Source organism: Muntiacus reevesi, chromosome 21 (genome assembly GCF_963930625.1).
Source record: "Muntiacus reevesi chromosome 21, mMunRee1.1, whole genome shotgun sequence".
Taxonomy (NCBI): Eukaryota; Metazoa; Chordata; class Mammalia; order Artiodactyla; family Cervidae; genus Muntiacus; species Muntiacus reevesi.
In genome coordinates, this window is record NC_089269.1 from 9,417,927 (window position 1) to 9,436,831 (window position 18,905).

Sequence of the window (18,905 nt, forward strand, 5' to 3'; positions counted from 1 at the left end):
AGAAGTCACATATGAGTAATGACTACCACTGTGGATATGCATATATAAATTATTCCCACTATCACAGACAGTTCTATTAGAAGGTGCTACTCCAGGCTGTCCAAATAAAGTATGTTCCACCCCTAGATTCTTGCAGGAAGAGGGTCAAAGGGCCTTTCTTTAACATATTACTATCCTTTTTTTTTTTTTACTTCATATTCTTGTATTTTTTAACTTGATCTGCACTTTTTGTGGCATTTATTTCCAGGCCATAAGTTTTTGTCTCTTCAGCTTCTTCTGGGATGTCTTTTTCTTCTGTGCAACCTCTTCTGGTTTAGGAATAACCTGCTCCTTTTCAGTAAGGATCACCTCAATGTGGCAGGGAGAGCTCATGTACGAGTTGCCCCGATCATGAGCTCTGTGAGCCCTGGGCTGCATCTCAGGGGCTTTGTCCACCTGGATGTGCTCAGTGACCAAAGATTCTACATCTAAGCCTCGAGGTTCAGCATTACTCTCTGCATCTTTGAGCATGTGCAGTAAAACTAGCACTCTTTTCGCACCACTAACCCTGCATCCAAGGCCACTGTCAGGCCTGGGCACACCTACCAACTCCACGATTGTAAGGATGGAATGAAGAGTGACATCCTTCAGATGTTGTCGTTGTTCAGTCACTAAATCACAGCTGACTCTCTTGTGACCCCGTGGACTTCAACAGGCTCCTCTGTCCTCCACTATCTCCTCAAGTCTGCTCAAATGCATGTCCACTGAGTTACAAATTTGAGCAAACCCTTCAGATGCTTGGTGGCTTTTTAGATAGGCACATCCTTAATGGCCTGGGCAGTTTCATGAGTGTTTTTAATGTGAACATGAAGAACCTATTGATTTGTATGATTTTGTGGGGTTTTCTGGGTTAAGTGAATAGTGAGTCATGTTTAGAGGTCACCTCAGACCACTTACCAGAAAAGCATCATATTACTATTCTTAACACAACCAACTGAAGCCCAGTAAGATAAAATTGTGAGCCAAACATACACTTACTCTCAAGAGCGGCTTCCCTCTGTTTCCACTCCCCAACCCCAGCATCAGGAGCTAGTGAGACTTCCTAGAACACTGTAGGAAGATTACTCCAGGAGAAACATAGTTTGAGTTTTCTAACCATGCCTCACATCCACCCTTCATGGTAAATTCTTAAAGCATGCCCACTCCATCCCTACATACCCAAAATACTCTACCAAAATGGCCACCATAAAAAGAATTATGTCTGTCGGCTCATTAATTCTCATGATGTCATCCATCTTACAAATGTGAATCAAGAGATATCTCTCTACCAGGCACTGCGCCGGCACAGAAGATACACTGATGGATAAGACAGTCATGGTCTCTTTCCTCAAGGAACAGACAGTCTAGCAGGAAATAGTGAACAAGCTATTACAAGTCTGACACAGACAACACAGGGGAAGCAGCAAATGATCTAAGAGGAAGGTCTGACCTTGTCTTCTGGGTTAGGGAAGGTCTCCTTAGCAAGTGATGTTTGAGGTGAGGTTTGGAAGATAAAATGCTAGTTAGGAAAAGAAGAGAGGAAAGGCATTCCAAGCAGTGGTAATGCCACGGCCCAAGGCTTTGAAGTTGGGAAGAACAAAGAATTGAAAGAATCGGTGCGACGGGCTCCCAGAGACTGAGTGGAGAGGGGCAGAGACAAGGGGAAGAGAAAACGTGGAGGTCACTCAGGCTGCAGAGAACAGATAGGACGGGAGCCAAAAATGCACTCACAGAGCTGATGTCTGAAATTCTGCACAGGATCAGGGGCTGGGATGAAGGCACCGTAAAAGTGAGCAGATTTACGAAACATTTGGACAAGAAGAGAATCAACAGGCCCTAAGACTGAAAGGATATCAAGAGTGAGGAAGAGAGAGGAGTTTTAAAATGATCCCAGATTTCTGGGTTCCAGGACTGGCAAAGACTGTAAAAGGAGAATGTTGCAGAGATCCGGGTATTAAAGTTAAGTTGGCATTAAGATGGAATTAACAATGTCTCTGAGACACAGTATAAAAGGGGGTGTCTGAGTGGCCAGCAGTTACATCCAGGGGTCACCACGAGGGGTGTGGATGAGACCGAAACCCGCGGAGTCAATGGGATCGCCTCGGGAGAGCGCGCAGATTAGGAAGAAACGAAGCCGAGGCCCCACAGAGCCCCACAAGGAGCCGGAAGCGCACGGCCGGCTGCAGCGGCCTTCAGGAGACCCACAGTCTCATCAGTGGTCCATTCAGAAACATCCAAGACTCAGTCTCAGCAATCAAGCGTCTGCAACTGGCAAGAGACTGTCTTTCCGAGGTTTTCTGCAAGCTTTGACATATTTGAACACTTTCAGATCTTCGTTTCTGTCGCTGGCTTAAAGCAGAGTGCTCAGTTAGGCTTCTGGCGGCTCTGCTCCAGGAGAGCCGTCTTCCCTCGATTCCTTGAGCTGCACTGCCCCCTGGTGGCCACTGCCTGACAAGCAACCACCCTGCTCTTTCTGCTGGTTTGAGGTCCACAAACCCTTAAGGTCGCCTTCTACCCAAACAGCTATTTTAAGCTGCTTTCACGGTCTCATTGAGCTTGAAGTGCAACTGAGCAGGAAGGTAACTGAAGTGTAACCGAGCAGCAATCGCTGATTTTTTTCCCTCCTCTCTTCAAATATTTTTGTAATACAGGCAGGAACTGTTATGGAGACAGGAAGTACAGATGAAAGGAGAGATCATAAATTGCTATAACACCATAGACATATTCCTACTAATGACATTAATCTTATTTTTAATTTATTTATATGTAGAGTTTAATTAACTCGTGGTAGCTTTTCTTCCCACTAGCATTAAACCAAATTCCGGGCAACAAAATATATTTAATGGCTGATAAAATAAACCAACACAGTTGTTTTATTTTCCATTTTCAGAGTCAGTTACAAGCATTAAAATAAAGAAAATTCTTTTAACAGTAAATAGAAAACTAATTCATAGAATACTTCACAGATAATTAGATAAATAGATAATTCATATATCTATTTTTTCCCATACTTTTCCTTTCACAGATAATATGTAAAATTATGGAAAAATAAGATATTTTGCACTTTCAAGGATGAGCTAAGTTATGATGATGGTGTCCTCTGAACAATCCTATCTAAGAAAACAATTTTCAATTTAGGTTAAATGTAAACCACAAGAAGTATTTAATACTAATTTTTGTTTTTGTCCAAACTTCCCAATTATATATCACATGAAGTAATTATAAAGGTTCTAATTTTCGGAGAATTTCTAACTGACAAGAGATCAAACACCCTTGTGTTACGTGATATTCATTCACTTTAAGAGAGATGAAACTCAACCAAAGACAAATTTTAAAGCAAAATGAAACAGAAAACACAATCATAAAACAAAAGAACCGGTATGACCCATGCGCTTTCTGAATTATCTCCATTTCTTTCAGTTCAGATGTTTATAAAAACGCATCTTTGGAATATGTTTGGTCTTCTATCAGACACATGCCCAGAAGTTTTATTTCTCTAAATTCTACCATAATTATTGAACAAACCATAGGTGAATGAATATGGAGAGTGCCGGGCTGTGTAGCACTAGACGATGAATGATATAAAACAATTCTTGACCTTGTATTAACTCAAAACCTGACTACCAATGTATAAATCAATTCAAAGAGAAGAGGGGAAAGCACTCAAAATTATACATCATGCAAATCTAAATAAGTATTATTCTCATAATAGCGTTACCTCACCAACATGATTGTAGAGGAGAGCTCCATCACAAACACACATGTACAATTTGACCAAATAGATAAAATAAATTAGATGAGGAAATACACCCCAGAAGTTAAAAATGTACAGCCACTGCAAAATTAAAACTCAGCTTTGAAATTTCCCATTAACTTTCGGTTTGAAGATTGTTTGTGAAGCAGCTTAATCTTTTTTTTTTTTCATCACAATTGTCTGATTTTCTATCTTAATTCTCAGAATGAATACAGAGCAGCAGCCAAACAGAGAACAGAAGTCCAGGTCACCAGCGGCACCTATCTGAACACTGTTGTTCTGTGCAGAGAGCAGGGATGTGTGTATGGTCGAAGCACACAGTATATTACGTGGAACATCCAACCCCCAAGTGTCCTGGGGTGCCATGTAGGGAAACTCCAGTGCATTTCTGAAGGATCTCTTTGCTCAGGAAGGTTTAAGCAAAGTTCAAAACAAAATCTACTCCCCTGCGGATAATCTTAAATCAAAATCAGGATGCCACAGGCTTGATTCATGAGCCTATAAAACCCTATGAGTCCTGACACATACAGACACAGTCTCAGATTCCCAGCAACCCTTGGGCTCTTTCCTCTAACGACATCAAATTTCCTTGGGTCATCATCACATCCCAGCAGTTTGTACAGGAAAAGTAGGATCGCAGAAGAAATTTAAAAAGCACTTCTTACAGAGAAATTAAAAGACCCTTGCTCCTTGGCAGAATAGCTATGTCAGACCTAGACCATGTTTTAAAAAGCAGAGACCTCACTGTGCTGACAAAGGTCCATCTAGTCAAAGCTATGGTTTTTCCAGTAGTCAAGTATGGATGTGAGAGCTGGACCATAAAGAAGGCTGAGTGCCAAAGAACTGATGCTTTCATACTGTGGAACTGGAGAAGACTCTTGAGAGTCCTTTGGACTATGCAAGGAGATTAAACCAGTCAATCCTAAAAGAAATCAACCCTGAATATTCATTGGAAGGATGGATGCTGAAGCTGAAGCTCCAATAATTTGGCCACCTGATGCAAAGAGATGACTCATTAGACAAGACCCTGATGCTGGGAAAAACTGAAGGCCAGAGGAGAAGGGGGTGAAAGAGGATGAGGTGGTAGGATAGCATCACTGACTCATGAACATGAATTTGAGGAAACTCAGGGAGAGAGTGATGGACAGAGAAGCCTGGCATGTTGCAGTCCATGGAGTAGCAAAGAGTTGGACCTGACTTAGCAACTCAAGAACAGCATTTGTTTACAATTTGTAACAAACGTGAGTGCATTTGTTTACAATTCCTGCATGTTCTCTTAGACACTTATCGAAGAACAAATCACTAATATCAGGATCTAGACCACAGCCAAAGATCCAAGTTCCTGTGGCTCTGTTTTTGTCACACAGACTTTGAGATGATCTGCATCACCAACCACCCTAGAGGAGCGGACAGTGACCTTTCATGGCAGCGGCTTCTAGAGACAACACCTCACATCTCCCCAGTTCAACTCGGTATTAGCCAGCCAGGCTGCCTTAACAATATACCACAGTCAAGGGGCTTAAGTAACAGAAATGTATTGTCTCACAGTTCTGGAGTCTGGACGTCCCACAATCAAACTGTCATCGGGACTGGTAACTTGTGAAATTCCTCCACTTGCAGGTGACAGTTTTTCCATGTCCTCACATGGCCTTTTCTCTCTGTGAGTGCATGAAAAGAGAAAGTTCTTTATATCTGCACTTATATGGACACTAATCGCATTGGACTAGGGCCCCACCCATATGACTCACTTAACTTAATTACCTCCTTAAATATCCTGTCTCTAGATACAGTCACATTAGAGGTTAGATCTTCAACATATGAATTTTTGGAGAACACAGTTAAGTTCATAACAAATTCATGTTTATTGATAGTCTAGTAGAAGAAAGATATGGCACTAGACTCAGGAAATACAAAAGTAAATAAGGCATTTTCCCTGGCTTCAAAAGTACACAACTTAGTAAGGAGATCAATGTGTATATAACTATCTAGGACCCAAGTCAGCTGCCAAAGTACAGATATTAGAATCTAAAAGAGTGATAAAATGCTGTAGAATAAAGGGACCATGGATGAGTTTAAACAAAAGGTGTGATATGGCTTTGTGCCCTTTAGAATGGCCACTCTGGTAACAGTGAGGAAAATGGACTGGGATAGAGACTGAAGCAAAGAGGAAAGTTAGAAATTTCCTATTAACCTAGAATATGAAGAAAGAAAACTGGAACTCTATCAAAGAAATATGATTAAAGGCAAGGAAACAGATTTGAGAGACTTTTAAAATAATAAGGTCAAGAAAATTGGGGGAAATTAATGGCTTCTATCACAAAGAACTTCTGGGGAGCATTACTCTATTTTTCACTTTTCTCAGTTCACTCAATTAGCATTTCCACATCTCCTTGATTTATAACTCTGTTAGCACATGTTGAAAAATATCTTTAATTCAATCTAACTTGCTTTCTAACATATTCTGATCACCTTTCCCAAGTACACTTTAATGTTGCAAATTTAAACATGCTAGACATTGTCACTGTCTATATTGAAAATAAAGATCTATTAATGCAAATCTAACAGCCTTGGATATTAATATATTCCTTAATATATATTTAGGAATTACATCTCAGAGACTACCTGTAAACTCTAGACATATAGTATTCTCAAAGCCAGTATTAGCTGGGCACTCTTTTGTTCCCCTTTTGTGGCCGTGATACACCACCATTCTTTTGGGCACCCAGCTCATGCCTTGCAATCATCATGAATCTTTCCTTCTCCCCAAATTCTTCACCCAGTAAGTCACAGAGACCTGCAGGCCTTTCTTAAGATTTTAAAGTGAAATCTGTTGCTATTTAGTCGCCAGGTGTGTCCAGCTCTTTTGCAAGCCCATGGACTGTAGCCCACCAGTCTCCTCTGTCCATGGAATTCTCCAGGCAGGAATACTGGAGTGGGTTGCCATTTCCTTCCACAGGATCTTCCCAACCCAGGGATTGAACTTGCTTCTCTTGTATCTCCTGAATTGCAGGCAGATTCTTTACCACTGAGCCACCTAAAATGACTTTATCAGTCATCTTTCCCTATTTCCAGGGCCAATCCTCAGCAACACCAGAATTATTCCAAGCCATTCTGCTGGCAACAGCCACATGCCTTCCAAAGACATGATTCCATTCAGGCACTCAGATTAGGGCTTCCCCTGACCCAATCAGGTAGACCTAGTACCTTCTCTTAGAAATTGTTCACAGTTATCTGTATGTGCCTCCCTCCACCTAGAAGATGAGATTGCTAACTGCAAGAGTCGTATCTTGTTCAAGCAAATTCACACACATGCTTTGGACCTGTATATACTTTGTGGGTTGAATTAATTGCTTAAGAGACTCCTTGTGTGAAGAGAGTTTACATTAGTGATTGTGTTAAATATAGTGTTACAGGAGTATATGCTGTTCTCCCACTCATATGTAAAGTATTTAGCTGCCAGGCCAGGGTGTTCCGTTTCTTCATATTCAGAGACTCTCAGGCAATGCCTTAAAGTTAGTAGACGCCTATGTGGTGACTTGTGTTTGATGTAGACAGCATCTCTCTACTCAATGCAGCACAAACTGGAACCAGGTTGCAACCAAAACACATTTCCCTGTTTCTATATTATAAGCTTCATTCAAGAGATCATTTAAGACTACCATTTCTCAGATACTCCTCCAAAATCTATTATGCTAACATGAAGTATAAGCTGGCCCTTGAATCTCATTTGGCTTCTAACACTGCTTTTGTGTGGAAGCACAGGGTGATAGAGGGAATTTAGTCACTACAGGAGGTCAGAAACCAGACTTTAAAACTGAGTTCTATAGCCAAAGCCAACTATTCCTCTTCTGTGTTACTTGAAATGCTATCTTGCCCAGGTTCCTTATGAGCTTTGGCATCAACTAGCTGCCAAATTTCAGGTCTCCTGATCACTGCAGAACCAAAAAGTTAAGCTATGGGAGTCAAAAAGAAGCCCTGTTCTCACTCCACTTTCATCCCATACTCCAAAATGACAATGTTTCATTTATATAGGTTGTCTTACTGAGAGAAGTCAGACATGGAACAATGAACTGGTTCAAAATTGGGAAAGGAATACATCAAGGCTGTATATTGTCCCCTGCTTATTTAACTTCTATGCAGAATACATCCTGTGGAATGCTGGGCTAGATGAAACACAAGGTAGAATCAAGATTGCAGGGAAAAATATCATTAACCTCAGATATGCAGATGATACCACCCTTATGGCAGAAAGCAAAGAGGAACTGAAGAGCCTCTTGATGAAAGTGAAAAAGGAGAGTGAAAAAGCTGGCTTAAACCTCAACATTCAAAAAATGAAAATCATGGCGTCCAGTCCCATCACTTCATGACAAATAGATGGGAAAACAATGAAAACAGTGGCAGACTTTATTTTCTTGGGCTCCAAAATCACTGCAGATAGTGATTGCAGCCATGAAATTAAAAGACACTAGCCCTTTGGAAGTAAAGCTATGACAAACCTAGATGATGTATTAAAAAGCGGAGACATTACTTTGCCAACAAAAGTCCATATAGGCAAAACTGTGGTTTTTCCAGGAGTCCTGTATGGTTGTAAGAGTTGGACCATAAAAAAGACTGAGCGCTGAAGAACTGATTCTTTTGAACTGTGGTATTGGAGAAGACTCTTGGAGTCTCTTAGACTGCAAGGAGATAAAGCAGTCAATCCTGAAGGAAATCAACCCTGAATATTCATTGGAAGGACTCATGCTGAAGCTGAAACTCAATACTTTGGCCACCTAATGCAAACAGCTGACTCATTAGAAAAAGTCCTGCTGGGAAAAGACTGAAGGCAGGAGGAGAAGGGGACAACAGAATGAGATGGTTGGATGGCATCACCGACTCAATGGACATGAGTTTGAGCAAGCTCCGGGAGATGGTGAAGGACAGGGAAGCCTGGCGTGCTGCAGTCCATGGGGCTGCAAAGAGTTGGACATGACTGAGTGACTGAACAACAATAACTGAGAGAAGTACAAACCACAAAGAACAACGCTAAAGCAACTCTGATATTTTCTAGGTTTCCTTTACATCGTAGAAAGCCATGTTTAACTCGGTACCACTGAGAAGACCAGATTGTGTGCATGCAGCAAATGAGAGCACGCGGATGGTTCAGGGTAGTATCCAATGACTTGTCCCTGACACTGGTGATGTTTACCAGCCTGCTCTGTGTTGGCACAGACTAAGTGCTTTCATACTTTCTGTCCTTCTCTGCACATTCTATCATTTAACTTCACAACAATTCTATGTGGTCACAATTATTCCTTTTCATGGATGGGAAAACGAGGCTGAGAGAGGCCTGCTTGTACCTAAGGATACACAACTAGTAAGCTGGAGGAGCCGGGATAAACCTAGTTCAGTCTGCCTCCAAAACCTATCATCTTTACCACTGCTGCTATCTAAGCTTAACTGAAAAATTCAAATGTGAGGAGTAACCGCTGGTTTGGCTGGAAGGACTCAGAGTCACGGGATAAACAGGATGAACCTTCCTAGAGCAATTCTGCACAATGACAAGGTAATGGAATACACTTCAATATATTAAAACAAAAAAGAATGCACATGAGTCTAACATGTAATTCATACACATTTTTAAAGTAAAATAGAAGGCACCAAAATATTATCTTTTTTGAAACAGTCCCACCTGAGACTATGTCTCACATTCTGCCTGCCTCCTTTCCTTTCCCTCCCACTCCCAGGGTTATTTATTTGGCCCTACATTTCATGAAAAGGTTCAGGTGTGACCCAGACAATATCTACACGTTAGGAGATACATTCTAGGGGCAGAAGCCTAGGAACAAGATGGACAGTATTACTTTTATTTAAGTGGGCTATTTGCATTTCTAGGACTGTAGCCTCCAAGGCAGAGGACAGAGGAGTGGGTACCAAGGTGTCTGTCAGAGGAGGAGTTCAGTACGGGGCCAAGTAAAGCCCACGATACAGTGAAAGCAGAGAGAAAGCAGAGTGAGCCAATCCAGAGCTGGAAGGGTGCCCTTCAGGTTCCAGATCCAAGATCTTCTGGACCATAAAGAAGAGAAAGAAAGGGAGAGATGGAGAGAAACAGGAAGGGTGGGGGAGGCATACACAGAGAGGAAGTGGGGAAGAATGAGGACAGACGAGGTCAGTGGAAGGAAGGAAGGAATACTAGCTGAAAGAAAAAGAAAGCTGGGATCCTAGTTAGCGCTCAAGTATCTTACCAACTGTGGGTGAATTCAGTCTCGGTCAATATTGCAGTATCACTGTTATTTGTTGCCTGTGCGTGTGTCCTAAACCATTCACTCCTGTTCCACTCTGTGACCCTGTGGACTGCACCCCCGCCTGTCCATGGTATTCTCCAGGCGAGAATGCTGGGATGGGCTGCTGTGCCCTCCTCCAGAAGATCTTCCCGACCTATGGATGGAACCTGTGTCTCGTCAGTCCCCTGCATTGGCAGGCGGGTGCTTACCACCGGTGCCACCTGGGAAGCCCTGAACCAGCATCTAAATCAGTTTTCTGTTCTATGAATTTCTAAACCATGGGACTCTTAGTGAGAGGCAGAAGTTAATACCCCCGAGAAACCAAAGCTTCCCATGTATGACCACAACTCTGCAGATGAAAGGCACCTACCCAGAGGCAGCTGCCACCCCTCCACTGTGGGGAGTTCCTTGGGATTTGGGGCTGGCGTGGGCGAAAAGCAAAGGCCTTTGGTAGTTCCAACTGCAAAAGTAGTGAAACAATGCCCAAACCAGGCAAAGGGAGGGACTGCTATTTGAGGATGACAGAGGAATATAATTTTTGCATAAAATCAAAGATCTTTGTTAGTGTGTGAGGTGAGTGCAATTGAGCAGTAGTTAGAACATTCTTTGGCATTGCCTTTCTTTCGGATTGGAATGGAAACTGACTTTTTCCAGTCCTGTGGCCACTGCTGAGTTTCCAAACTTGCTGATATATTGAGTGAAGCACTTTCAAAGCATCATCTTTCAGGATTTGAAATAGCTCAACTGGAATTCCATCACCTCCACTAGGTTTGTTCACAGTGATGCTTCCTAAGGCCCACTTGACTTCACATTCCAGGATGTCTGGCTGTATGTGAGTCATCACACCATCGTGATTATCTGGGTCATGAATATCTTTTTCATATAGTTCTTCTGTGTATTCTTGTCACATCTTCTTAACATCTTCTGCTTCTGTTAGGTCCCTACCATTTCTGTCCTTTATTGAGCCCATCTTTGCATGAAATGTTCCCTTCGTGTCTCTAATTTTCTTGAAGAGATCTCTAGGCTTTCCCATTCTTCTGTTTTCCTCTATTTCTTTGCACTGATCACTGAGGAAGGCTTTCTTATCTCTCCTTGCTATTCTTTGGAACTCTGCATTCAAATGGGTATATCTTTCCTTTTCTCCTTTGCCTTTCACTTCTCTTCTATTCACAGCTATTTGTAAGGCCTCCTCAATCATTTTGCCTTTTTGCATTGCTTTTTCTTGGGGATGGTCTTGAGCCCTACCTCCTGTACAATGTCACAAACCTCATCCATAGTTTCTAGGTACTCTGTCTATCAGATCTAATCCCTTGAATCTATTTGTCACTTCCATTGTATAATGGTAAGGGATTTGATTTAGGTCATACCTGAATAGTCTGGTGGTTTTCCCTACTTCCTTCAATTTAAGTCTAATTTGGCAATAAGGAATTCATGATCTGAGCCACAGTCAGGTCCCAGTCTTGTTTTTGCTGACTGTATAGAGCTTCTCCATCTTTGGTTGCAAAGAATATAATCAATCTGATTTTGGTGTTGACCATCTGGTGACGTCCATGTGTAGAGTCGTCTCTTGTGTTGTTGGAAGAGAGTGTTTGCTATGACCAGTGCGTTCTCTTGGCAAAACTCTGTTAGCCTTTTCCCTGCTTCATTTTATACTCCAAGGCCAAATTTGCCGTTCCTCCATGTATCTCTTTACTTCCTACTTTTGCATTCCAGTCCCCTATGATGAAAAGGACATCTTTTGGGGGTGTTAGTTCCAGACGGTCTTATAGGTTTTCATAAAACAATTGCACTCATCTCACACGCTAGCAAAATAATTCTCAAAATCCTCCAAGCCAGGCTTCAACAGTATGTGAATCATGAATTTACAAATGTTCAAGCTGGATTTAGAAAAGGCAGGGGAACAAGAGATCAAATTGCCAACATGTGTTGGATCATCGAAAAAGCACGAGAGTTCCAGAAAAACATTTACTTTTCCTTTATTGATTATGCCAAAGACTTTGACTGTGTAGATCACAATAAACTGTGGGAAATTCTGAAAGAGATGGCAATACCAGACCACCGGATCTGCCTCCTGAGAAATCTGTATGCAGGTTAAGAAGCAACAGTTAGAACCGGACATGAAACAACAGACTGGTTCCAAATAGGGAAAGGAGCACGTCAAGGCTGTATGTTGTCACCCTGCTTATTTAACTTATATGCAGAGTACATCATGCGAAATACCAGGCTAGATGAAGCACAAACCGGAATCAAGGTTGCCAGGAGAAATATCAATAAATTCAGATATGCAGATGACACCGCTCTTGCGGCAGAAAGAGAAGAACTAAAGAGCCTCTTGATGAAAGTGAAAGACGAGAGTGAAAAAGGTGGCTTAAAACTCAACATTCAGAAAACTAAGATCATGGCATCTGGTCCCATCACTTCATGGCAAATAGATGGGGAAACAATGGAAACAGTGACAGACTTTTCTGGGGAGGGGGAGGCTCCAAAATCACTGCAGATGGTGACTGCAGCCATGAAATTAAAAGACGCTTGCTCCTTGGAAGAAAAGCCACGGCCAACCTAGACAGCATATTAAAAAGCAGGGACATTACTTTGACAACAAAGGTCTGTCTCGTCAAAGCTACAGTTTTTCCAGAAGTCATGTATGGATGTAAGAGTTGGACTATAAAGAAAGCTGAGCGCTGAAGAATTGATGCTTTTGAACTGTGGTGTTGGAGAAAACTCTTGAAAGTCCCTTGGACTGAAAGGAGATCCAACCAATCCATCCTAAAGGAAATCAGTCCTGGGTGTTCATTGGAAGGACTGATGTTGAAGCTGAAACTCCAATACTTTGGCCACCTGAAACGAACAGTTGACTCACTGGAAAAGACCCTGATGCTGGGAAAGATTGAAGGCGGGAGGAGAAGGGGACGACAGAGGATGAGATGGTTGGATGGCATCACCGACTCGATGGACATGAGTCTGAGTAAACTCCGGGAGTTGGTGATGGACAGGGAGGCCTGGCATGCTGCGATTCATGGGGTCGCAAAGAGTCGGACATGACTGAGTGATTGAACTGAAGAAAAGATCTTACAACAATCTTAGACCTCAAGCCAATATTTTCCACCGGTGTTCGAAGGTCTGAGATTCATGCATTCTGTCTGTGATAAAACCTGTCATGTTACCTAATGGCAGATAAGCTTCCCCCTGAGCTTCTGCAGTCAACCTGATAAACCACCCAAGGATACTTTTCTGCGCTCCTCTACCTCCATCTAGTGGAGTAAGAGTAAACTGCAGTTCAGCCTTCCCTGTAGCCTGCAATCCTCAAGGTCTTTTTCCCGAAGTCTGTAACTGCAAATCTGTTAAGGCTTTTGTGTCTGGAAAATACCTCTGCCTCTCATGGGGCAGAGTATCCACAGAACTATGGAAAAACCAACACCTTGATGTATCTTTAGAAGCCTAGGGCTAGAGCTACACACTCTGAAGTTGTTGTTTTAGCCATGACTGATGCTTTTGTGTTTACAGTATTTCCTATTGAAAACTCTACCTTTAGATAGTTCTGTTCTTGCCAAGAATTTCTGCTGTGGTGCAGCACAAAAAGAAAATAGAGCACAAAGAACTGACAGAAGAGACAGAAGCTGTTGCTAACAAATGAATGTGCTCTCTGGGATCTAACTTGCATAGAAGTCAAGCAGAGATGTTGTAACAGAGAATCTAAAAATTTTTGAGCTGAGGAACTCTTAATCACCATCTAATAAAGATGAAAAATAGCTCAGAGCAAAGCAAAACAGGAGATAGGCCCCAATGAATTTATTTCAGGCCAGAGTCACCAGTGCAGATTCTATGAGCAGCTCTGACTTTCTCTTCTCTCTCTCAAGGCTATTCCACCTGCTCATCCAACCCATTCCTCCTTCTCAAGATTTATTATGGATTTTTTTATTGGCAATAAGTTAACATTTTCCTCTGGCAAAATCATTAAAGCATAGAATCCCAGAATGTTAATGGTTTTTTGCTGATTATTTCACTTCTCTCCTATGTATAGGATCTATGCACTTTGAGTGACTTGGCTACAGCCATAAACCAGTTATTTTCAGAACCAGTGGACAACTCTAATGCAGGTGAGCGACACTGAAAAAGAAAGGGTCGTCACAGGGTAAAGATAGCCACATACAGCAGTGTCCACAGGACTTCAAGATAAGAAACAGTGGTTGGACTAGAGGAGGCAAGGGGAATCTTTGAAAGGCCTTTCTTTCCTCACTTTCTTTTTCAGATGTCTGTTTCTGCCCTGGAGAAATGCCTTCAGGGACCTGGTGGGTCACAGAAATGTCTGGAACCCTATATATGTGGTATCCTACGAAGTGGTGGTATTATCACTGGGAAGCCTATAGACAGTTTGCCCATTTGAAGACATGAAACTTTGAAATTGTGAACTCTATGAAACTCCAGTACTTTGGCCACCTCACACGAAGAGTTGACACATTGGAAAAGACCCTGATGCTGGGAGGGATTGGGGGCAGGAGGAGAAGGGGACGACAGAGGATGAGATGGCTGGATGGCATCACCGACTCAATGGACATGAGTTTGAGTAAACTTCGGGAGTTGGTGATGGACAGGGAGGCCTGGCGTGCTGCGGTTCATGGGGTCGCAAAGAGTCGGACACGACTGAGCGACTGAACTGACTGACTGACTGATGCTACCCAAGAAGAGGACTCAGCTTGGTGACGGCCCAGTCGTAACCTGTAATTTATGGCATCACCAAGGTGGAGTTCCAGAGTAAGGCCTTCAGGATGAATATCAATGAGTCACTTCCAATAAAGGAAACTGAGGTTTACTATGACTGTCCTCTTTAAGCCATATCGAAGAGGAATGATTAAAAAAAAAAAAAGAGGAGGAAAGCAATACATACAGAGCCAAACACAACAGAACATTTTCTAAGTGCATCTCTCAGGCAGACCAAGCCCATGGCTGAGTGGAAACTGTAAAACTGGGTAGACCTGAATACAGTGACCCTTCCATTCAGCACACATTTTATATGCCATCTGCTAGAATTGTGTAATTGATGGCCACAGGACATAATCATTTTAAAATACAGTTAATTTGCTTACCAGTGATGAAGTTTTTATCTATACAAACTAGGAGCCTGGCAATGAGATGAAGAAAGTAACCAAGTTTCCAAAATCAGATAGTAAAATGCATAATTCAGGAGGCTGGAGAGAGGAGCCCATCACATTGGAAACGCTGGACTGAGAAACACTGCATTTTGAGGATTGGTGATGCGCACTATTAGTGATGGTAATCTCACTTCCAGAAACAGATCTTGGATTACACTGATTTCATCTCCTCTTTTATGTGCATAATATACTGTTAGAAATGTTATTTATTGATTAAATGAAGGTACAAACAGGGAATATTGCTGAGCATCTATGAGTACCAGGCAGCCTGCTAGATACATCATCCATCCTCTATTTTAACCCTCACAACCAATTGTAAGAAGGAGGTCAGACGATAAGACCAAGATCACACAGCTGGTAAGAGATCGTGGCAGGTGAATAATGGTTCCAAAAGATGCCCATGCCCTAATCCCAAAAACCTGTGAGGGTGATACGGCAAAAGGGACACTGCAGGCATGATTAAGTTAAGAATCTTGCGTTGGGAAGATTACCCTAGATAATCTAGGTGTCCTCTAAGTGCAGTCACGTGTGTCTTTATAAGAGGGAAATGTGGCTACTAAAAGGAAGGTGATACGACCGACCACGGAAACGGAGACTGGGGTGCTATGTAGGCAGGAGCCGAGAGATGCCAACAGCCCCCAGGAGAAGAGGTGAGAAACAAATCCTCCCTTGAAGCTTCCAGAAGGAGCCAGCCCCACTCACACCTTGCTGCTCCGTGAGATTCACCTTGGAACTCTAAACCTCCAGAGACACAGAATACATTGGTATTGTTTCAGCCATTCAGTCTGTGGTGATGTGTTATAGCAGTGATAGAAATTAATGCAGAGATGAGCCAGAATTCCACCCAGGTCTGCTCAGATTTGAAACCTGCATTATTTTCCCCTACTTCACACTGCCTGCAATTTTACTGAAATCTGGAAATAAGTTCACAGAGACTCATGTCTTGTCCCAATTTGAACACTCCCCAAATCTGGAACTGAGTACTGAATCACATGACCGAATGTTCCTCTAATTAAATCATCACAACTATCCCATGTATTGATTATTGTCATGATAGTTCTAGATTCATAGGAAAAAAAAAAAACAGAAATTCACCATTAGGAATAGGCTTCCTGATGGTGCAGTGGTTAAAAATCTGCTTTGCAAGGCAGAGGCCACGGGTTTGATCCCTGGCCAGGGACTAAGATCTCACATGCCACTGAACAACTTCAGCTGATGCGGCCACAACTAGAAAGTTTATTCACTGCGGTGAAAGATCCCACTTGAGGCAACAAGGATCCTGAGTGCCACAACTAAGACCCGAGGCAGCCAAATAAATATATATTTTTTAAAAAAAGAATGTTTCTCACTCATTATCAGAGAAATGCAAATCAAAACCACAATGAGGTACCATTACACACCAGTCAGGATGGCTGCTATCCAAAAGTCTACAAGCAATAAATGCTGGAGAGGGTGTGGAGAAAAGGGAACCCTCTTACACTGTTGGTGGGAATGCAAACTAGTACAGCCACTATGGAAAACAGTGTGGAGATTTCTTTAAAAACTGGAAATAGAACTACTATATGACCCAGCAATACCACTTCTGGGCATACACACCGAGGAAACCAGATCTGAAAGAGACACGTGCACCCCAATGTTCATCACAGCACTGTTTATAATAGCCAGGACATGGAAGCAACCTAGATGTCCATCAGCAGACGAATGGATAAGGAAGCTGTGGTGCATATACACCATGGAATATTACTCAGCCATTAAAAAGAATTCATTTGAATCAGTTCTAATGAGATGGATGAAACTGGAGCCCATTATACAGAGTGAAGTAAGCCAGAAAGAAAAACACCAATACAGTATATTAACACATATGTATGGAATTTAGAAAGATGGTAACAATGACCCTATATGTGAGACAGCAAAAGAGACACAGATGTACAGAACAGACTTTTGGACTCTGGGAGAAAGCGAGGGTGGGAGGATTTGAGAGAACAGCGTTGAAACATGTATATTATCATATTTAAAACAGATCACCAGCCCAGGTTGGATGCATGAGACAAGTGCTCGGGCCTGGTGCACTGGGATGACCCTGAGGGATGGGGTGGGGAGGGAGGTGGGAGGGGGGTTCAGGATGGGGAACACACGTACACCCATGGCTGATTCATGTCAGTGTATGGCAAAAACCACTACAATATTGTAAAGTAATTAGTCTCCAATTAAAATAAATAAATTAATTTAAAAAAACAAATACTATTAGAATCAATGTATCAAATGCAAAAAAAGAGAATGTTTCAACTGCAGTCAGTAATTTTGACTGAGTTTCCACATGCTTTCAACTAAAATATTCAGATATTGAGCTGAAAGTGCCTTGATGATTTTGACTCACAGTCTTCAGAAAGCCATTAAGTTTATATATCTCAGCTTATCCTTATCAACAATTAAACATATTTTCATATTGATTTTTCTTTGATGACAGTGTCATATTTGTATGAAAATATAAAAGCCTGGATTCTATCATTGGTGTCTTTACCGACAGTTAGCTCTTCAATCTTTCAGTCAAATCACTCAACATTTCTAGACCTCAGTCTCCTCACCTGCAGAATGGAGCAGTGGGTGGGACACTTGCCAAGCGGATCATCTCTAAGGTTTCTTCCAGTTTTAAAACAAAACATGGCAGGATTCCCACAGCAAAGCTTCTAGGTATATTTCAAGTGTGCTCATTATTACCAAATGCCACTAGAGGTCAGATTAAGCTTGACAATTCCATCTAATCTGGCATATACACATTTAGCAAATGCAGAAGCTTACCTTATATTGATGCCTTGCCGGCACGCCTGAACCTAGATCCTTCTGAGCTGATGAATGTCGATCCCAGTGTTATAGAGTAAAATGGGAAAATCTGTGAAAACAAAATTGCATTCATTAGTCTGTAATTTGTAATTGCCTGGTACCAGAATGCTTATCTTTCTTTGCATGCCTGAATGTCATTAATTGAAGGTGTCACCTGAAGCCCGGGGCTCAGTGCTTGCTCATGTTACTGTGCTAATCAATCAGTTGCAAGGAAATGGGACTGCAAGACTAAAAATGTTTCCTGTCCTCTTTGTGCATCTAGGTGTGACTGTGATAAGAATACGTGACTGCCTGTGTATGTGGCACTTGACCCATTGCCTGTATTCCTGTTGAAGTATAAAGGAATGTGTGGGAAAAAATGAGTAATCGTGAATACACATTATCCCTGGATAGCTGCCTTGTGAAGTTTCCAATCAGGACCAGCTCTAGACACAACTGTGGTGTCTGTAAACTCAGATATTTTGCAGCTACCATTCCCCTGTCCCTTCATCGCTCCTACTCTCTCTCTTCTCAACATCCTTAGTCAAACTCTCCTCTCAGGAGAGACCGAAAAAACTCAAATTCAGTAAGATATATGAATCTGGTGATGAAATTTTGCTCCTCCTCCTCCTCCTCCTCCTCCTCCTCCTCCTTTCTTCTTCTTCTTCACAGCACTTATTGAGCATTTACTGCATATGAGGTTTTATGTGAGGACCCAAGATCAGGTTCCTGCACACGAGAAACACACTAACTCTGTTCCTGATCCCAAGCGCTCTGGGTTCACTTCCCTAACGCACAACACTGCTTGAGGATTTGATTTCTTTCTGCACAAGGTATCAAAATGCAGCTGGAGCCTCAGCACCATCTCCAGGGCAAGGACCAGCAGAAGGGAGATCATCC

The 18,905-nt window shown here is 42.1% G+C and overlaps 1 pseudogene; it reads right to left on the reverse strand.

Annotated features, from left to right (window-relative positions):
• Positions 1-237: 237 nt before the first annotated feature.
• On the reverse strand, positions 238-909 carry LOC136152494 (large ribosomal subunit protein uL22-like; annotated as a pseudogene).
• Positions 910-18,905: the final 17,996 nt, after the last annotated feature.